This window comes from Anguilla anguilla, chromosome 2 (assembly GCF_013347855.1).
Source record: "Anguilla anguilla isolate fAngAng1 chromosome 2, fAngAng1.pri, whole genome shotgun sequence".
NCBI classification, from domain to species: domain Eukaryota; kingdom Metazoa; phylum Chordata; class Actinopteri; order Anguilliformes; family Anguillidae; genus Anguilla; species Anguilla anguilla.
Window position 1 is genome coordinate 7,152,137 of NC_049202.1, and position 15,133 is coordinate 7,167,269.

The 15,133-nt window shown below is 50.7% G+C and overlaps 1 long non-coding RNA gene across 4 annotated transcripts in view; it reads right to left on the reverse strand.

Annotated features, from left to right (window-relative positions):
- Window positions 1-15,133, reverse strand: part of LOC118220779 — a 142,359-nt gene that overhangs the window by 120,745 nt on the left and 6,481 nt on the right. The window contains exon 3 of one of the 4 annotated variants that reach the window (XR_004764009.1): window positions 13,796-13,870. The exons of the other annotated variants lie outside the window; for them this stretch is intronic. This is a non-coding gene — a long non-coding RNA (uncharacterized LOC118220779). Of the gene's footprint in view, window positions 1-13,795; window positions 13,871-15,133 lie in introns of those variants that run through there. 4 annotated transcript variants of the gene reach the window in all.

Genomic DNA, 15,133 nt, shown 5'->3' on the forward strand with positions numbered 1-15,133 from the left:
GGTGGCGTGGTGGGGGGGGGGGGGACTGCCAGTACCTTATTCTCAGCCAGGCAGTCAGCTGATTCCCCTCCAGCCGTGCTGGGGTGGGGGTGGGGGGGTGGTGAGAGAGAGAGAGAGACAGAGAGAGAGTGCGCACATTCATCTGAGTCCATGCACGGCTGTCTATTGCGGCCCCAGCAGCAGCAGCAGTAGCAGCAGCCTGATTTATGAAAGTAGGCCATGAGCTCCTAACTTTGCTGCATCAAGGCACATGGCTATGTTTACTCTGCTCGGGGCGGGGGGGGGGGAGAACTCAGTGCCGCAGTGCACTGCCCGATTACATAAGCCCCCCCACCCCCTCAACTCCCCACCCCATTGTTTTTGCTGCGGTGGCTGCCTGTTTGCGGGTCGCACAATTAACCATTTAAAAGGCGCTGTGGTCATATTGGTTTGTCACCACAAGAGTCAAACGGGCGGAAGCAGGCTAAGGGTTTTCGCACATTAGCATCGTTCAGCTTCGGTTGCGAGTTCCGTCCCTTCTGGAAATACCATTTTACGACTTACTGCACAGACACAGCGCCAGGCATCAATAAACAATTTGGTACATGTTGCCACGGCAACACGCGGCGTTTTTATATTGGATTTGGAGCATCTTTATTCCAGGTAATAGACAGCCCTAAAAGTGTGTGTGTGTATTGGGGGGGGGGGGGTATAAAACCAAATCTGAACAGCAAATCCCGATAGATTTTAAGTTTACTGATATTTCTTTGTTTGGTTTTGTGCGTTGTAAAAGACCGAATCGCTAACACATTCTGGCATAAACGGCCCCCCTGAGCCTCCGCCATTTCTGAAGTCTTTTAAAACCCAAAATGAAACATCCAGACACTTTAAGTTGCATTTCTTTGGGGAGCTGCTGTCCAAATCCATTCATATCAGTAACTGCTTTGAACTCGAGGAGAAGAAAAAAAAAAAAAACACCACCTTGCTACTTCTGTCATTTAACGTCTCTCAATTCTCTATTTAGAGTCGTCTTCTCCCGACTGCTAAGAAGCAATGCTTTTCCTTTAAGTTGCAGCCTCCGTGACTTCAGCATCTCTCCTTTCATATTGTTTCAGCTCTTGAAATACTACAAGGGGAAAGTAGGAATCGGCACACATTTTTGAGGTAGATGGCAAAGCGGTTGATGCGAAAGTCAAGCAGTGGGATGTGGCCTGCATTACTAATGTCTGTGGTCAAACTATAAAATAAAAATAACAATTCTAAGCAGAACTCAAACTGTTATCATCTGTTGCGTGACGCAAAGGGCTTACAGAGAACAGTTTAAAATAATATCTAAAATAGACTCATGTTCTCCTAAAACCCGGAAATTCATTTTTGTCCCCTGTGGGGGACATGAGTCTCTTGTCTTAATATGAAGAACTATAATATTCTACTTTGCTGAAACCAACACTACAAGGAACATTCAATAGAAAATATAATGTATAATGTATTTTGCTAAATATTTTCTTTGCAACAAGTTTTTGTCATACAAGACACTTGCGTTACATCAAACAAAAATTCTGCTGGGCCTCAACAAGAAAATGAAAAAGAAAGAAAGAAAAATATGAGACGTGGGGCTTCAGCAAGCACGGAGCCGTCCAGACCCGCGGCGCGACTCACTTCCGCAGACGCATTTTAGCGGGCGCCACCTGCGCAGGCGTCCCACTAAACGTCCCTCAAACGTCGTCCGTGAGTGAGTGAGTGAGTGACCACAATTTGCCATGCATAGCCCGCGGCGGCAGGAACTGGGCGTCGTGGGGAAAAAAAAGGAAAATCACTGTAAGAACGTTTTTGTTTTTTTCTTTTGGAACAGGTGGAACCAGAGCTTTGTTATTTTAATGAAATTAATGGTAATTAACGGTAAGGCTCCAGTGAGATACCACAAAAAGAAATCCTTTCGTCGCCGCGACAACGCTACGAACAGGCAAAGCCGGACTTACAGGTGACGGTTGGGCTGGGGCACGGGGGCTGGCGAAATGCTGTCAGGGACTTTCTTGGTTGCGATATCAGGTTGAGCAACTTCTTCTTTTAATAACCGTTTTTTTTTTTTTTCTTTTCGCACGCGCGCATGCAAATGAGAGCCTTCGGGCCGGTGAGTAAATTCGGGTCCTTCCGTTTTCGCCAGCGTCGGCCGAAGCGCCCTAATAACCCAGACTGACGCACGTACCCACGTCGCGCCGAGCAGAGGGAAGCATGACACACACTGGGACCATCAGTGCTCCCAAACAAACTGTCAATTCAGCAATTCATTTGAGCCTTTAAATCCCAATGAGGCCTCCACTTACAGATGAATGCACATACATATATATATATATATATATACAGTACATATATTATGTATATGTATGCATATTTATTATAACTTTCAAGCAAGTACTTTATTTCTAAAGGTTAACCACCTTTAAATTTGTCAGCACTATACCCTTAATATTTCCAACACGTATTATATGATGTCATATCTTCACTTTGATTAATTTTTGGTGGTTTTAGTATGACTCCGTTTTAGAAATAATCTCAACCGACGCGTTGATTAATCGAGCATGCTGAATTCCAGAAAGAAATCTTCAAAAAAAAAAGATGTCCCAGTTTGAACTGTGTTGAGTGAACATCCGGAGCTGATTTTCGTGTTTCCCCTCAAACACTTTCAGAGATTAAATCAAAGGCATTTTTTTTTGCTGGGCAGCCATGATATTTCTTTTTCGCACCCTTCTCTCTCTCTCTGTCTCTCTCTCCCTCCCTCCCTCCCTCTCGCAGACTGCAGCAGCACAGCTGTGTTCCCCAACGCGGCTCGTCGGTAATTTCCTGATCGCTCGCGGCCTTTGAGTGACACGCAGACAACCCTTTGATGTTTGCCGAGGTGAGTCATCTGGTGCAGCCGCGTGGGGGCAGGGGGGGGGGGGGGGGGGAGGGGCGCTGTCATTATTTAAATAACACATGGCCCGCGACATCACTGAGCGTCTCCGCGCTCTGTCCCCACGCCGCTGAAATATCGGGGTTTCCCATAACACAGGCCGTGAGCCGCGGAAAAAAAAAAAAAAAGATGGCGCACGCATCGCGCACCGTGCTTTCCCCTGGAAGAGGTCAAATCGGTTTTCTGCGGCACTGGCGGGGTTTTTTTTGCTTATCGTGCAGCAACGCTTGTGCCAGCTCTTCTAACGCATTAATACTGAGGATGCTTCTCTCGCAGCGCAAGTCAATTCATTTACCACAGCAGCAGCTCTTCGATTGGCCAAGAACCCACCAGAGCACTGCTTCACTCTTGAGCTGCACTATAATTAATTAAGAAGAGGAACGCCATTTTATATTAATAACAACAGAGCAACACTTCCAAACAGTTCCAAAATGACATTCGAAATGACTACTGGTGAAATAGGTGCCCTCTTGAAATAATCAGAGCCAGAACTTAAACGTTGATTAGCGGGGAAAAGTCCTCAGGCAAAACATCACACTGACAAGACCGGGACAGTTAAGTTCAGCGGGCACTGAGAGAGAAAGTCCAAAATCCAAATCAGGCTAATGCTAATGGTAATGATGGAGGACACCTACTGTAGTTCTCATTGGCACAGAAACACAAAAGGGGGAAATAGAAACTAGCAGTGCTAAGCTAATGCTATATATTTCCACCCTCAGTGTCCATCTCAGGAGCTGTCTGGCTTTATGAAGGAAATGAAAAGGAGTTCAGCACCATCTTGAGATTTGCATGCCTTTTACACACACACACACACACACACACACACAGAACAGGTACATTCAATATCCCTTTCTCTCAGATTCCTGCCTTGTTGCTGACTGAATCATCAGTGTCTGGATGTCAGGCTATTTTGTCAGCGATCACCTCTTCTGTTTTAAAGTCCCTGTGTTTGTTTTGCACATCTGCAGCTGGGATAGGGCTCGGAGGGGGGGGCAATGAATTAGGTTTAGTGGGCGAGCAGGACCAAGTGATTAATATTCGGGCATGAAACAAAGAGACAGATCAAACAGAGGCAGGCCGGTGCAGATTTACTCTCCGTCTAACCCTGAGGGACATGGTCTCCCTCTCTTTTCTGCTCAAAATATCAGGCCGTCTCTCTCTCTCTCTCTCTCTCTCTCCCTCTCTCTTTCTCTCTCTCCCTCCCTTTCTTTCTCTCTCCCGCCGGCCCTCCCCCAAACCCACCTTCACGCATCCGCGCGCATAACCCGGCTGTTACTTGGCAACCTGTTCCCAAGTAAGCAGCACCTCGTTGCCATGTCGACACAACGCACACATGTGGAAACGTTTTTTTTTCTCCCCCTCTTTCCTTCTTTTTTTTTTTTAAATCTCCTCCACTCCCCCCCCCCCCCCCCCCCCCGAGCGTCAGGGAAAAGCGCGGAAGTGTTTTCTGGCCTCCTGGCTTTCATCCCCGCCCGCTTTTGGGAATCCGCGGTCGAACTGTGCGCTCGTGGTTTATGCCGTCTACCCCTCCAAGCTTCCTGCGAAGCCACATCCGAGCCCTGCGTGCAACCGTCCGCCATCTTGCTCCCATTAGACAACCAACATGTGCAGAGGGCTGGAACGAGCGACGGGAAAAAGAAAACAAAAAACAAAACGAGGTTTCGTGAGGCCAAAACACGGGTGGAGTTACTACATGGACCTGAGCCAATCATTGCCCCAGGGCGAGCAAAAGCCTTTCGACTGGTCCAAAGCAATCAGCGATTGACGTGTCGTTGCAGCTCGACATTGTCACGAGGTTCGTAAGACCTCCCCTGTTTATCGTCACAAGCTGGAACCCGCTGCAGCATAACACCTTCGTTTCAGGACTACCAAAAATGAATGACTCACGCGTCGCTCACGGCAACGCGCCATCAGCGGCGCCAGAGCAAAAGCACACGTCACGAATCGTATGCACATCGACGCGTTCGGTTTAAGGCGCACTGACTACCGGCGTGTTGTTCACAGATCTCCGCACGCAGACCTGTAGTGAGGTGCCTGCTGGAATCGAGGCTCCAGCAGGGGGGGGGGGGGTCTCCCACGGTTACCATCATCGGCCCCGTGGACTGTGACACAACTTCTTCCCGCCCTTTCCGAAGACACGGGTCAGCCGCCGCCATCTCTTCTTCTCCTCCTCCCCAACTTTCCTTCTCTTCTATCGATTTAGGAGCCCTCTCCTTCAGCCCGTCTTTGGAGGACCGTTTTAGAGTAGCCCGACCCCCACCCCCCCAAAAAAAAAAAAAAAGACTGGTAAGTTCTGTGGCAGTTGTCATGGCAACCCGATTGATTCCATATCGAATGAGATGTTTTCTTTCTCTTTCTCTCTCTCTCTCTCTCTCTCTCTCTCTCCTCTCCCCCCTTCCAGTCTGTGTCTTGAATTCTACTTTGTGGCATAAATTATTCAGCTCTTTTAGGGCAGCCACAGTCGGTGAAGAAAAAAAGAAAAAGAAAAAACGCAGAGCTCCGGCAGGGCCAGCTAAACTCAGGAACTAAAGTCATAAAAACACAACTTGGAGGGGCTGGACTGGGGAGGGTGGGGAGGGGGAGACACAGACACAAAGCAGGCCATCCAGCCTCTGTAGGCAGGCCGACTCAGGCTTCGGGATGGGGGGGCGGTGGTGGTGGTGGTGGTGGGGGGGGGCGGGGGGGGTGAGGGCGGGGTCCACCGCGGCTTCAGGCCCGTTATTTATCGGCGGCCAAACGGGAAGTGACATCGCCGCGCCGCGGAGAGCGCTATGAAATAAATACGTTTTCCAGCGGCGTGTAAATCATTAATGTCCAATCACCGGCCGCGAAAATCCATCATGGAGAGGTAATGCGTTTCGCGGGGCGATGGGGACGGAACAGGGGGGTGGAGGGGGGACGGGGGGGGACGGGGGGAGGAGGGGGAGGCGTCCCGGGTAGCAGCGAGATTGAGAGCGGCTGGCCTCCTCTGAGTCCACCGCACCAATGCGCTGACCCCATTTTCCCATTTTAATTAGTTTGTCTGAAGCGTTTACCTCACAGTCAATGGAAAGAACCGCATCCCCCAGCAGCACACACTTCCAAATAAATTATTTTATTTATTTTTTTTTAAACGACCAAAAACCCTGTCCCTGTTCGGCGGCAGCGGGGGAACTAAATCACTGACGCGCACACCACGCGGACGGAGGAAGCCGCGCTCCCGGGCGAAACCGAAACGGCGTTCCGAAATTAGCATCGGTCAAAAAGCGCGGAAGGACGCCGTGAGCCGCCAATACGCGAGCCGCTGATATACAACCCCCCTGCCCTCCCCCCCCCCCCCCCCCCCCCTTGCGGTAGTGGCTTGATCGCGCGGATGCGGGCGCGATAGGTCATCCGTGGCTGCAGGGCGGCGCCGACTTTCAGGGTAACCTACTCGAATTTACGGCCGCGCACCGACTGGGGGGTGGGGGGGTCGGGTGGAAGATGGACTTTCCATCTGAATGTCAGATCGTTACAGAGGAGCCAAAAGCAACAAGGGAGAGAGAGAGAGAGAGAGAGAGAGAGAGAGAGAGGGGAAAAACAAATAGTCATTACCGAGACCAAAGTGGTGTTAAATCGCTGATGTCATGCAGAGGCAGCTCAACGTTTAATGTCGTCTCTTTGGGAATTACATCACTGCCTCTCTGGGCTTGTCCTTCTAACAGCCCCCCCTTACCTCCCTCCCCTCCCTCCCCCCAAAACCACCCCTCCTCCCGCTCCCAGTCCTTCTCTATGCCAGGAATCTCTTACAAGATGTCAACAAGCCAACCGGCTAGAAAAAGGGCGGAGGGCCCTTCTCCAGAGTCCAGACCTGGGGAGTCCAACCCCATCCGAAAAGGGCCATCGTGCGTGTGCAGGTTTTACATTACATTACATTACAAGACGGGAAACACCCGCCGTGCTCTAGAACGCACACGTAAGTACACAAACAGGTGGCTGGGATTCCGCTGCATCCCATTGGCTAAGAACGCCAAGGCGTCGTTTCTCTGCCAGAACATCAGGCCAAAACGTCTCAAGATTTCTTTTTTTTTTTTTTTAATGAAAAAGAGGCTTTCGCACGCCACCAAAAACAGAACAGGAAAGAGACGAAAAGGCCTCTTCTGCACCCCTTTTTTCTTTTTGCTTGAAATACAATCCTCCATTTACCTGACGTGTAAAAAATAAATAAATAAATAAATAAAAAAGACAATGAAGTTGGGGACTAAATTGAACCATCCCCATGCATTCATAACCAAAGAACAAAGCGGTATCAAAGAGATATGGGGCCCAGCACCTTGACCGGGGCGTGAATGTGTTTATTCAGGAGTGCAGGCCCACTGATTTATGCTGTACTGAGATGGGGGGGGAGACTCAAGAGGTACGTTCGGGGGCGAACAACAAAACTCCATTAATGAACACATTAATCAGCCACGTGTCAGTTACGTTCAGACGCGCTGGACAGACGGATAAACGGCAGGCCTGGGAGGGCTCTGTTGTGAGGGTTCTCCATCTTCCATTCCGGTCCGAGGTGTTTTTTTTTTTTTTCGTTTTTTTTAATTGAGCGGAGAGGGGAGGGGGGCGAAACATTAATAAATTTACAGCTTCAAAGCTCTTCACGTTAGATAAAGACATCAAAAGACTTTTCATATGCAAATGCGGCCCTGCACGACGTTATACTTTTATTTCACAAAAAAAAATTTTTTTTTTTAAATAAACGCAGCGGCAGACTCATCAAATTTTTTGTTTTTCGTAGTATTATGATTATTCATAACCCACACAACAGCTGAAGAGGATCCAGAAAACCGGAAAGATCAAAGTTTGCACAAATTATTCAGGAGAGGCCTGCCGGGGGGGGTGGGTGGGAGGGGGGGGGGATTAGTCACGATTTCACAATGAGTGGTGGGATTACAGAGAGGCGGAAGAACAACAGTTTGTTTGCTGAAGTGGCGGTATCTTCCCCTCACCCCACCCGCCCACGAGATGGGAGAGGAGGCGTGAGGCAGCCCACGGGACGGACAGACGGACGGACGGACGGACGAACAAACAAAAAGCACGCAGCCAAGTGCAGAGCAAAAAGAAAGCAAAAAAACTACGAAGAGCAGAGCAAAGAGAAGGCAAAGACTACTGAGAGACTAGCCTGGGGCTCACGTTCAGTCACGGTATCGGCTGTAAACCCACACAGGGTGGGTACACGCCCCAAAACAGAGTCATTGCAAACAATGAGGAGGAGCTGGGAACTGGAAGAGTCACGGGCCTCGGTGGACTTACCGTGGTTTTTCTAAGAACAATAATCAAGATTTTCTGGAATCCTATATGAGCTATGAATACAGCCCCTACATTTACATAAAGACTATATTTTTTCTTGATATTACACACGGTCATGCAGAGACTGTATGCTTCTAAAAAAAAAAAAAAGTATGAATAACTCATGACTCGCATTGGAAAGAGAATCCATGTTTTTTTAATGTTGGATCAGAGGTGGAATGAGGGAGGACCGCGTGCACTGCTGTTGCTCCATTTCAGCCCCCCGTAAACAAAATAATTCTGCCCTCAACTCACAGCGGGGAAAAAAACACACTGCTGCATGGCCTTCTGGGTATTTGTGTTTACAAACACGGATCAGACTGACTCAGAGGTCTAAAGAGTCCCTCGCTTTGGACCGTTTTGCGGATTTTCTGGACGTGACTTGTTTACGACGACAAGCCCAAAATAATAGAAAAATCTACTAAACAAACACCCCCCCCCCCCACATCCCATCCCATCCCATCCCGACCCCTGAGAATTCGAGGATTTATCGACGGTGTTCTTTTCCGCGCTGGATGAAAATGAACTTGCACAATGATACCGAAGGGACAGCGCAATATAGCGGTGTGTGAGTCTGTGAGGAAATCTTATCTGAATAATTACACCCCCCCCCCCCCTCCCATCCCATCCCACACCCCCACCCCACACCCCCCCCCCCCCTCCCATCCCATCCCACACCCCGCACCCCCGGGGCCAGTAAACATCACCACGTTCCGTGGGCGTGAGAGTCCGCGGGGCTGTTTTGGAAAACCCTCCCCGTATCAACCCCTCCCTCGGTGACGGGCGGAGCCCCCGCCTGGGCCCCTCCCTCGGTGACGGGCGGAGCCCCCGCCTCGGCCCCTCCCTCGGTGACGGGCAGAGCCCCCGCCTCGGCCCGTCTCACACACAACGCATCGGCGAAAAAAAAAAAAAAAAAAAAAGCCCGCCCGGCTGCCGTCTCAAACGCAGAGCAGCAACGCGGGGGCGTTCTGCGAGAGATGACTGCCATGTCACATCTTTTTTGTGTGTGTGTGTGTGTGTGTGCGTGTGTGTGTACGTGCGAGAAAGGTTGCTGTCACTACTTGCAGCTGTGTCACTGTCTGCCCTTCTAAATAAACCCCCCCCACCCCAACCCCCACCCCCGCTCCCCACACACCCTGCTGAAAAATATTAACCCTCCCTGTGAGGCGTCTCCTGGAAAGCATCATGCGAGAATGACACATACACACACAGAAGACACACACTGAAAGGGGAACACAAATAAGCACAGGAATACAAGCACTCGTGTACACACGCACACACACACGCACACACACACACACACACAAGAGGGAGTCTGATGAGGAAGCCAGAAGCCAGAAGCGCCCCCCCCCCCCGGAGCACAGGAAGACACCAACTGTCACATGACTGAATCAGGAGCGTTTCTGCAGGAAACCGAGCCCTAGGTTGCCTGTCTCACCATCCGTCTCCAATGGCAACACAGGGAGCACATGACTGGGGTTTCGGGGGAAGGGGGGCCTGCAGCCTGTGACATCGACACATTTGCCCTTTCCGTGTCCCAACCCGACGCCCTCTCACACTCACCTTACTTGGCAGCCAACGCCCAGGGATATTTTCGGACCGCCCCCCCCCCCACCCACTACCACCCCCCCCCCCAATCTACATGGGCACTAGCAATCAGGAGCCCGCTTTAGACGCATCAGCAAACAGCCAAAACACTTCACCGCCTCCCAAAGAGTAGGAAAATATAGGAGGGAACAGCTGTGGGAGCCTAATTTAACCCCCCCCCCCCCCCCAGAAGCTTCTCAGCGTCACCCAGAAGCCCCCACTCCACGTCCTGCCGTCCCCACGTGCGAGGGTATTCTGGGATGCCCTCTGGGTAATTAGCATAATAAGCAGGGTCGCGTGAGTCCAACGTCGGCTCGGATACTCGAACCCGGGTGATGACGCGACGCGACGCAGGGCTCCTCGCAATAATCTGAACCCGAAGCACAAAACCGCGCACACACACACACACACACACACACCCAGACACACACGCAATTAACCTAATCTCCGTCTGCACTGCTGCAGTGGAAGTGGGTTAGTAAGGAGCTTAGGCTAATTGGGCTTCCTGAGAAAGCTGCGCGCAGCTCGTTCCTGGAGGTGATTAGAGCTAAGGCAGGTTGTGCACTTGGCAAACGGGGGAAAACCTGAACCGGCTGGCTGGGCCTCCGTAAAGCCAACTGCTCCCCGATGCCAACCTACAGCAAAGCTCCGTCTCTCTGAGAAACCTGCTCAGACACAGAGTCCCGGAAGGTTATGAGCAACCTGGTCAACCCCATAGTACCGTAAGGTGATGAGCAACCTGGTCAACCCCATAGTACCGTAAGGTTATCAGCAACCTGGTCAACCCCATAGTACGGCAAGGTTATGAGAAATCTGGTCAACCCCATAGTACAGTAAGATAATTATTATCAACTGGGTCAACCACACAGTACCATAAGGTTATGAGCGGTCTGGTCAGGCTCATAGTACCATAATATTACGAGCAGCCTCGTCAGGCTTATGGTACAATAAGGTCACGACCTTTACAAGCAAAGGGGCGGTGTCCGGCCTCTTAAACTTCTGAGAAAACACTAAGGCTGTGTCTTTGGAAAGGTTTCCTTACATAAACCTGGACTTTCCTGGCCTGAGACAATGGCACAGCCATTTCGCATTTGAAACATCTCTAGACTGACCCCTATCGTCAGTGGTCTCCCCAAGGTCTTGTTCAAGTGTCCTCCTTGAAAGTAAAGCCCCAGTCTAAACTCCGGGTATGGGTATCTCCAAAAAGCTAAAGTGCTTAAGGGAACGATCCAGCCAGATGTTTATTTCATTTATTAACAGTGAAGCTACTTTTATTTTTTGTTACCTTCCTCGTTTCTTTATTTTAAAAATACAGCGCAAGAGTCCCAAGCGTTAGGCAATAGAGAGAGGAACAGTTGCTCATTCGCCACTGAAGTTTGTTTTCGCCATGTGGGTGTTTCCAAAAAGCAGGCGCCCACGGGGGTCACCGAATTGTTCGACAGAAAAAAAAACAACAAACAAACCAAAAAAAAAGAAAAGAAATTGGATTCAAAGGAAGAGAGGAACAGAACGTTTGCAAACAGTGGAGTGGGAGGGGGATTGGGGGGTGGGGGGGGGGTGGTGTATGAGAGGCTGGATTACATCACGGAGGGGGGCGCATCTTTGAGGAGGAGGTCGCCCTCGCCTCTGGCCATGTAAACAGGAAATTGGGAGAGGAGGACGGCTATGAAAGGAGGGGGATCGGCCCCTTCATCAGTTCACATTCCACAGGGCGTGCGGGGGAGGGGGGGGGGGGGGGGGGGAACAAAACACAACAAACCAAAAACGTTACCCTCCCAGACACCCCTCCACCCTGCCTGTCTTGGGATTAAGCTGTAATATTCAAGGACTCCGGCACCCAACACAAAAAGCTTCAAAGTGTTCGGGGCACTATATCCACAGTTTGTGAATGCTGGGAGCATCACTGCAGTGCCCCCCCCCCCCCCCACCCCACACCCCCTCGCTATGCCAGAAATGTAAAACATTCTCTGAACGAGCCTCGCTCTTTCCAATTCCTTTGAGTGTTTTCCACTAATGCAGAGAGTTTGGGGGTGGAGGGGGGGGTGGGGGCAGTGAGTGTGAGTGTGTGTGTGTGTGTGTGGGGGGGGGGGTGCTAAAAGCCTTCAGGAACACTGGAATCCCACAAATATTCTCATGATGCATGTGCATTAACTCCCCCATGCTAAAAATAAGCAAGGCTAAAGGGGGTTGGGGGGGGGGCACACTTGTATACATTTCACCAGCAGAAGAAAAAAAAAACAACAACAACAAAAGAAGAAAGAAAGAAATGGAAGGCTTGTTTCCTCTCCATTATAACTACATCGGGCCCGTCTATTATTGCACTTTCCATGAGAACTTGTTCTCTCTCTCTCTCTCTCTCTCTCTCTCTCCCTCCCTCCCTCCCTCTCTCTCTCTCTCTCTCGGCGACTGTACATGCCTCCGTCATTAATCATCCTTCCTTCCTCCCTCCCGCCCGTCGGCCGAAGAGATGATCCTGCGCGGCGTTTCCATGACAAACAGCCGCCTGTGCCAGAAAAGCTCCTTTCGTTTCCATTTCCCACAATGCCCCCCTGTTCGGCTGGGCCGGCGTGGAGAGAGAGAGAGAGAGAGAGAGAGAGAGAGAGAGAGAGAGAGAGAGAGAGGCCCTCTGATGACAGCGGCCGCATTCATCTGTTTACAATCAGCCTTTCACCGGGGCGACGCCTCTCCGGTTAGTCAGGTCCGGCCGCTTCCACGGTAACCGCGGTGAAAAGGAAAGCAGGAGTTCCGCGGCTAACGGCTAACGACCGTGAAGCGCCTCCCGTCGCACCGCTTTCTCCTTCCTTTCCAAGCCACTCTTCTTTTCTTTATTTTTTTAAAAGAGAGACGACTACCGCATACTAAAATAAATGTGTACCGCAACAACAACCACCCAACCAGGATGGGAAGTTATATGCAATCACATGCACAGAATATGAACTATTTAGCTCATTAAAACACATCACCCACCCCCCCCAAAAAAAAGCCCTTAATCTGAAAATCATAGACGTGGGGGAAAATTTAGGAAATGAACGCCAACCTAGATGGGGCCCATTTGCGGTCGTGCCTGAACGCACTGCCTCAAAGTGGCCGTCTCCAAGTCAGTGGCATCCATTTTGTTTTTATGTGAAAGGGGGCAGGAGGGGAGGGTGGGAGTCGCTGAAAAGCAAGGTGTGTTTATCTTTAAATCGCACAAACATGCTACCCTGCAAGTACAGGCAGACCAACACCCCCCCCCCCCAACTCCCAGAGCTGCCCCCCCCCCCCTCCACCCCCCATTGCTGGTAGTGAGCTATTTACAGTGGCCTGTCAGTAACCCGCTCTGAATGGAAATAACAACAGGTCTGGAAAAGAGAGAAATGGCAGCTTCCTCTTTCCTCCTGTGTGCCAAAAGTTGAACGCTGAGGGAGGCCCCTCCCCCCACCCCACCCAAACCCTGTCCTATTTGGGTATGTGACAGAAGCACTGTGGGCCCCCCTCCCCCCAGACCTCGTGGTAATCCCCTCCGAAATGCCTCCCGTGGCTGGGTTTCGCTCCGGTTCCCTGCGGGGGGCCTACAGTACGCAGAGCCGTCCTGCCCCGTCGCCCGCTTTCAAAAAGAGCCAATCACCACAACGCACTGCCTGCGGGACAGGAAGGCCACTTCTTAAAAAACAGACCGCCGTTTTTAACCCCCGCCCCACACCCCCACCCCCTGCACCCAAATGCCACAGTCCACATTTCCCAGCATTCTGGTTCTTTAAACCCCATTGGTATGCCACTTTTTTTTTTTACATCCTGGGTAAATTAAACAGTTCTGATTGCTTAGCAAAAGAACAAACAAATAAAATGTATTTCATCATCACTTGTGCCATAAAAAGCCAAAGCCCTTGGTCAATAAGAAAAAAAAGCCTCTGTCGAAACATGGTTTGACCGCTTTACCAGTCATGGAAAACACATGTCCGGGCCTACTTCTGTTCTTCTGCTTTGTTTTTTTTTTCTCTCTTTGTCTTGCTTTCATCATTTACGGTATTTGGATGTTGCATGTGTGCAGAACCGAAAGAAAGCAAAACAGACCTGAAAAACAGAGAAGCGCGATCAAAGGTTTGGGCGCGTTTGTTTTTAGTTTTTTTTTTTGTTTGTTTGTTTTGATTTGAGACAGACTCCAACTCCTAGACCAGGTAAAGCCACCAGCAGGGAGCTTAAACAAAGGGCCTAACCGAACAGCAAGCCACCAGGAGTGACATCACAGGGGCCAAGAACAAGCAGCAGAGAAAAACCACAGCACAGATTTACTACACCGACAGGATTTATAGCCTGTTCCACATTCAAGGGACAGCTTTGGTTTGTGTGTCTGTGAGGGGAGGGCTGTGTGTGTGGGGTGGGGTGGGTTATTTTTGTGTCCCCCTTGATTTTGAGAGGGGGGGGGGGAAATGGGTCATCTGTGAGATGGGTAGCATGTGAGCACGTACAAGGCAGCCTTTATTTTTAGAACATCCATGAGCTTTTTTTCTGTCTTTTTGCCACTGTGAAAGACACTGGACCTTGGGGGGGGGGGGGCTGTCGGAGTACGTAAATCTCAGTGCAGCCGCAATTATTTATTTGTGTTATTATTGCTGCTTTGACTCATTTGTGTGCGCGAGCGTGCGTATGCCTGCGTTTTATGTCCGTCCTTCCCCACCCCTGACTGAGGCGACAGTGGCGGGCGAATTTCCTCTGGGACGGGCAGAAGGAGAGAGAGAGAGAAGCCTTTGTACCCCTGGCACCCGAATCTGTCCCTGGCAGCGAGGCGGCAGCCAGTCCAGGGGTGACTGGAATAACGATCGCTGCCCAAGTGCGCCGGCGATGCCCCCCTGGGCCGGTTCTCGCTCGTTTCATCTCTGCCCCCCCCCCCCCCGCCCCGGCGGCCATTTTCAAAGCGCACCGTCCCGAATCCCCCCGAACTCCGTTCGAGCTTCAGATCAGCAGTCTTCGGGGCCACGGCGCTGAGCCAGTGTGACGTCGAAGGCCCGTGCACCTGCGCTCCTTTCAACGCCAGGCAGCGGGGCGAGCGAGTGGCAGAGAAAGGCGCTTTTTTTAAAAAACTTGCATTTCGTTCCTAGTTCTTCAAAGCGTTTCTACTAGAAATACAAGCATCAGCACAAGCCGAACCGATTTCAGCGCTGAGATTGAATCGCTGCTTGAGGCGCACTTAAGACGCCTTGAGTCGAGCATCACGACAGTGAACACCAGACGTACACAACTAGAGGACGACTGACTCGTGATGCGGAGCTGGGGGGTATTTCAGGTCTTTGTAAAAACATTTTTTTTAACCACACAGGAAAATGCTGTTGGAAGCCA